General features: G+C 36.0%; 1 pseudogene; it reads right to left on the reverse strand.

Moving 5' to 3' along the window:
• Positions 1-4,545: 4,545 nt before the first annotated feature.
• LOC100953700 lies at positions 4,546-5,244 on the reverse strand (annotated as a pseudogene).
• Positions 5,245-6,988: the final 1,744 nt, after the last annotated feature.

Genomic DNA, 6,988 nt, shown 5'->3' on the forward strand with positions numbered 1-6,988 from the left:
CAAATATTTAAGGAAAAAACTTTTTAAAATATTCTGAAGGCATTTATAATTATTAGTCAGAGTTCCTTAGATTTAACTTTGAAATAGATGGTAAGGCTTAGGCTATGAATAACAGCTAAAATATTAACATTATTTCAGCCATTAATTTAAGGGTGTTTCTATACTGCTTATTCACTTGATTATCACATTCTATCAGTTGGTTGAATTACAAGACCAAAGTTATTATCTTCTGAATCTTTCTTTTGTTCCTAAACATGAACAAACAGACAGCGGATCCTGGCCAAATACAGCAGTTTTATTCATTCACTCACCAATAAGTATGACATAAGTCATACTATATAGAATTCAGCCGTTGTGCACCTTGCTTTTGTTAGAAAAAAATTTTAAAAAACTAGGATTCTTTTATATATTAAGATAATCTCACGCCTGTTTCTAAAATGGAAATTACTGATCATTGTTTGCCTGTTTTTTCTATTCTGGTCTATGGACCTGGCAGGGGTAACTGGGGGAAGCCGGGAAGTAGTCACCAGCTAAGCATGCAAGCATCCAGCAAGAGCTGCCCTGCAACAGGGGAGAGAAGGGAAAAGGGGTCAAGGTGAATCTGGATAAACACAGGTGAGAGCAAAGCCAGATAGATGCCAGAGCCAAGGCAATCTGAGTTATATAGATAGATGCCAGAACCAAGGCAATCTGAGTTACATAGATAGATGCCAGAGTCAAGGCAATCTGAGTTCTAGCAGTTATTGGGGGTGGGGAGAAGAGCAAGCAGGAGGAGTGCCGGGAGCCAAGGTGGTGAGCAAAGGCACAGGAAGAGAGAGATTCAAGGAGGGCAGAGCAGTTACTGCAGTTGGGAATGAACTAGTGCCAAGGGGATTGTTCAAAGAGCAAGACCACCTGCTCAGAATCCTGCTGGACATCTCATTTGGCTTCTGCTCTTGTTTATTCTTAATCTCCCCATCCTGGTATTTTTGATCCCAGGCCTTGAAGGTACAAAGAATGGCTTCTGACATTTTAACTTATAAACATTTTCTTTCTCTCCAAGAAAAAAGAGCAAAGGTCTTAACATTTTAAAATCCAAAGGTAAAAACATGCAACTGAGAATTTTTTATAGTAACGAAGGATTCTTTACTGGAAGAAAGAAGTCTTTTTTCCTACATAAATCAAATTCCATCCTAAATTATATATATGATTATATATATACATATATACATACACACACACACACACAAATACACTCATCCTCCGGAAGACAGTAGACAGATGTTACCAGTTATTCTGTATAGTCTGTTTCACCTCACTCCTTAATTCATCTCCTACTAGTAAGAATGACTAGGATGTATTCAAGTCAACTTTTTGCTGTTTTGTTTATTTTTGTAAAAGATTATGGTGCATTAGGAAAGAACTTAATAATTCTACACAACTAATGGTCATATTTTATATTAATATCACCTTGGCTATATAAAGTTTCAGATTTGTTTTCAAGAAGAAGCTTAGTCCAAGGATTCTTTCATGGCAGAGACAGGCTTCATGGAGCATTTCCACAGGTAACAAGGAAACTGCTTCCCAGGTGCTACCCGTGAGTGCCCGGGGAGAAGCAGGCATCAGCTCTTCCACGTGAGGCTGGCAAACTGAAGCCACGATGACAGCCTCCTTCATGAAGCATCTGCTCTGTAACAGCATCATACTGTACTTGAACTCTTGTTTTAATCTTCACAATAGCATCCTGACAATTAGAATCCTACCATTTAGGTGTTATTACTAGTGTGATTAGAATCGAAATAAAGACTCAGGAAAATTTAAAAGGTTAACAAAGGAAAAAGTCCTAGAACTCATAAGTGATTACAGCAAGGTTGCAGAACACAGATCAATATATAAAAGTCAATTATAATACTTCCCTATATAGCAACAATGAACAGGTGGAATTTGAAGTTAAAAACACAATACTATTCCCATTAGTACTCCCCAAAATTAAGTACGTAGGATAAGCTAACAAAATATATACAAGATCTGTATGAGAAAAACTATAAAACTCTGATGAAAAAATTATATAGTTATAGTTATTGTGGAAAACAGTATGAAGATTCCTCCCCAAATTAAACATAGAATGAACATATAATCCAGCAATAATACTGCAGGGTATTTATCCAGAGGAAAGAATATTAGCATGTCAAAGAGAAATCTACACTCCCCTGTATATAGCAGCACTATTCACAATAGCCACAGTGTGGAGTCAACCTAAGTGTCCATCAGTGGATGAATGGATAAAGACAATGTGATATCCATATATACACATACACCTGCACATACAATGTGACTCTGTACAGCCGCAAAAAAGAATACAATCTTGTCATTTGTACCAGCATAGATGAAGCTGGAGGACTTTAATTAAGTGATATGAGCCAGGCACAGTAAGGCAGATACCACATGATATCTCTCATTTGTGGAATTCAAAAAAGTTGATCTCATAGATGTACAGAGTAGAATAGTGGCTATTAGTGGCTGGGTATAGGAGAGGCAGGGAGAGGGAAAGAGACTTAGCAATGAGTACAAAATATAATAAGAGATGGGGAATAAGTTGTGGTGGTCTATTGAATAGAAGGGTGACTATAGTTAACAATATTATATATTTCAAAATAACTAGAAGAGAGGATATGGCGCTCTCCCCACAAGAAAATGATGAGTGTCTGAGGTAATGGATCTGTTAATGATTCTGATTTGATAATTACCAATGTATTGAAACATCACAGTGTACCTCATAAATACAGGCAATTATTATATGTCAATTAAAATAAATTTAAACTTTAAAAAAGACTCAGATTAATCAAGACAGTGTGATATTGGTGAAAGGACAGTCAGATAAGGCAATGAACAAGAACAGGGAACCAAAAAATAGATCCACAAAATTTAACAAAGGAGTATTTCCCACAAATAATGTTGGCACAACTGGATATCCACATGCAAAAAAGGAAACTTACGCACAGACCTCATACTCTTCCCAGAAACTAACTCAAAATGGATTACAAATCCATTTTGTAAGATGCGAAACTATCAAACTCCTAGAAGATATCATAGATGAAAAGCTAAATGTCTTTGGGTTTGGCAATGACTTTCTTGATGCCATTCCAGAGGCACAATTCGTGAAAGAATTGATAAGTTGAACTTCATTAAAATTAAAAATTTTGGCTCTGAAAAAGACATTGCCAATAGAACAAAAGGATAAACCACAAACTAGGAGAAAATGTGTACAAAAGACATGTCTGATAAAGGACTGATATCTAATATATATAAAGAACTCCTAAAACTCAACAATAAGAAAAAACTGATTAAAAAATGGACTAAAAACCTTAACAGACTTCTCCTCAAAGAAGATTCATAGATGGCAAATAAGAGTATGCAAAGATGCTCCACATCATATGTCATCAGGAAAATGCAAATTAAACAGCAATGAGGTAACACACCTCTTAAAGGGCCAAAATCCAGAACATTGCCAACACCAAATGCTGCTCCTTGCTGGTGGGAATGTAAAATGCTACCGACCTGTTTAAAGGCAATTTTTACAAAATAAAAATTTTTGTTTTTATAAAATAATTATATTATATGATCTTAGCAGTCATGCCCCCTGGTATTTACTTAAAGAAGTTAAAAACTTATGTCCACACAAAAACCCACACACAGATGTTTAAAGCAGCTTTTTTCATAATTACCAAAATTTGGGAGCAACCAAGATGCCCTTCAGTAAGTATAGACAAACTGTGGTCTATACAGAGAATTAAATATTATTTAACATTCAAAAGAGATGAGCTATCAAAGTTATGCAGAGACACAGAGGAACATTAAATACATATTACCGAGTGAAAGAAGGCATACACTGTACTGCATATGATTCCACCTACATGATATTCTGTAAAAAGCAAAACTGTGGCCTAAAAGATGCGTGGTTGCCAGGGGTTAAGAAAGAGGGAAGGACAAGATAAGCAGAGCCCATAGGACTTTTGGGGACAGTGAAAATACTTTGTATAGTACTATAATGGTGGGTGACAGGCTATTTTACATTTTTCCAGACCAATAGAACATACAACACCAAGCATGAACTCTAATGTAAACTATGAACTTTGAGTGATAATGATGTGTCAGTGTAGGTTGAACAATCGTAACGAATGTGCTGCCCTGGTGGGGGATATTGATAATGAGAGAAGCTAATACATTTTGGGGGAAGGGGCCATATGGATAAATCTCTGAACCTTCTGCTTACAATTGCTGTGACCCTAAACTTTCCCTTAAATAATAATTTATTTTAGTTATTTAGATTATAAATATTTATCACAAGTAGATTCCCTTTTCCCATGTTAAAAATAAAATATAGGACATTCAGAGAATAGAGACCAGATTAAACCTATTCCAAAGTCCATTATCAAATAAGGTATCTCTAAAGAAAAAGATATTTTCAAACTTAAAATTAGGGAAACCTATACACAATTTAGACAAGGGAAAAGAAAAAATGATCCTTCGTATTTTACAGTCTTTAATTAAACATATAAAACTGTACTACTTCATATATTTCTCCATGAACTTTTTGTGAAATTCAGGTCACTGTGTCTCATTTACAAATCTTTTGTCTTTCTCCTGATCATCCACACCTTTAGCGCAGTCCTTGAAGACAACATCTCATCCCACCTTCTTTGAACTTGGACGTTGGCCTGAGGCTAGGACAGGCCAGTGAGATTTAAGAGAGGATTTCCACTCAGAATGTTCTCCATACCAACCCTCTCTTCTTCAGCTTTTTGCTCTTATTCCTTCTTGGCCTCCTCTTCAGCTCTTTCTTTTTAAATTTTCTCCAGTTTTGCAAGAAGAGCTGCAGTATCATCACCACTTTCTTCTTCAAAATCTTCATCTACCTTATCTATTAGAGGGTCATCTGCATCAAGGTTGGCAGCAGGAATCTGATCTAACTGAGGCTTTTTGAACACTGAAGGGGAGTTTGTGTGTTCTCAGGCCGGATGATCTCTATTTTTCTCTCTTGTAGCAACAGCTCTCTCTTTTTCTTCCAACTCCCTCCTGCAGGCACCGTTGCAAACCTCGTCAGGAGCATCCTGAGTAGTTTTATCTTTGTATGAGAGAGCAGGTCTCTGCTTGAATACTGCTTTGAGAGTTGGCTCAAATCACCTTCTCCTTTTCTTCTTCTACCTCTCACAGGTTCAAAAGTTGGCCTGGCTTCTGTTGTCATCTTTTATGTTTAGCAGAGGTCCAATGTTCATTAATTTTATTTCATTTTTTTTTTTAAAGTTTAGCGACGGCAGCAATGCTAGAGAGTTTGGTGAAATTAGAAGTTAAACCAAGCTGTGCCTCCAAAATTATGATGTTCATCTTGGGCAAGTTATATGTGTACTCTGAGCTTCAGTTTCTCCAACAGCCAAGAGAAACAGAACTACAATACTACTAATCTAACACATATCCTGGAACATAAATGTAGATTGTCTGGAGATAAGGTCTTGAGGATGACAAGGATATCAGACTGCTGCCTCAAGAAGTAAGGAGAATAGTATACTCCAACCAGTTTTTAGATGGGGCACTTCATCCTTAAGGGGCATTAAGAAGGAGCAGTTAAGAGCACAACACCTTCATTTCCTCATCAGTAAAGCAAGAAGGGGGATATCTAGCTCATAGGGCTATTGTGAAGAACTAAAGAAATGATATAAAGGAAGAGTTCAGCTCATGCCTTGCAAATAGTAATAACTCAAAATGTATTAAAAGTTATTGAAATCATTGTTACCATCATGGAAAATTGCTACATCTCTTCTGGGTTACAATGATCAGAGTCAGTAATGTTGTGAAGGAAATAGTAATAACAAGAACCAAGATACTTCATTTATAGTGTTGATTTCATCTGTAATCACTTATATAAAACCCCATGAATCTAATTTTCTCAAATGAAAAAAATGGGAAGACATACTGGTTCTCCCAGTTATAAAGAGTTGTGTAGCACAAATGAAATGATGTAAGTAAGACTCCTAGGTAATTAGAAGTTGCTCCTTAGAAATAATAGTTTTTCATATCTAATTGCCAGGAAAGTTTTACTCTGTAGGGTCTACCTTCTAAGCAGAGGCCATATCAAGTTGATGGTGATTCTCACAGAACTGTGCCCAAGTTAATGATCAGCGAAATTTATGAGCATCAGCACCTTTGTTTAAAGGAGGAGGGATCTCTTCAGGCTTAGCATGGAACTCGAGGATGCCTTGGCTTGCTCTCATTCTCACTTTTAGCCATTTTTGAACTGTGAGTATCACAGAAAGCCCAAGAGCCCACATCTTTGATATATCCGTAATTCAGGCCACATGAAATTTTCTCTAAAAGGAGCTGAAAACCAAAAAATCTCAGAGTGATTTTTCATCTAGAAAAGATTATTTTAAAATGTTAAAACAAGTTTAGTAGGAATAATAGGTAAATGAATTGGCTATAATGTATTAAGAATGAATCTAGACTTTATGTTTATAATTTAAACTAAGTCAACTTTATATTTGGGGTATAAAGTAAAGGTACAAAGAGAAAACATAAAACACTGCATGGAATGAATATATTTCTGATATGGCTAGTGCAGCATGCCTCCGTATGTAAGTCAAGGAATTGCTAAATCGAATGAGCCATTGTTCAGGATTGTGAGGTCACAAAGTGCAAGACCAGAACATATCGTAAGTGCACATTTAATAGTGAGAATTCATGGTTTGAATGAATAAGAAAAAGTGGAATATTTTAATATCTCCATTAAACATTCAAAAGATCATACTTCCACTCAGATTATTTATTCTTATGATGATACTTTTTATAAAGTACAAGTAACTTTAAAAAAATGTAAGTTGTTCCTAAGGGCATAACATTTAAAAACAACATATGGTTCCTGTAGTCAAGAATAGGTTCCTTACATCAGCCAAAGACATTCACAGACAGATGAGATAGAGGAAATAGTACCATAGGGAAGAGGGGAAAAAATGTC

Source organism: Otolemur garnettii, unplaced genomic scaffold (assembly GCF_000181295.1).
Source record: "Otolemur garnettii isolate 467f Iridium unplaced genomic scaffold, OtoGar3 scaffold00107, whole genome shotgun sequence".
In the NCBI taxonomy this organism is placed as follows: Eukaryota; Metazoa; Chordata; class Mammalia; order Primates; family Galagidae; genus Otolemur; species Otolemur garnettii.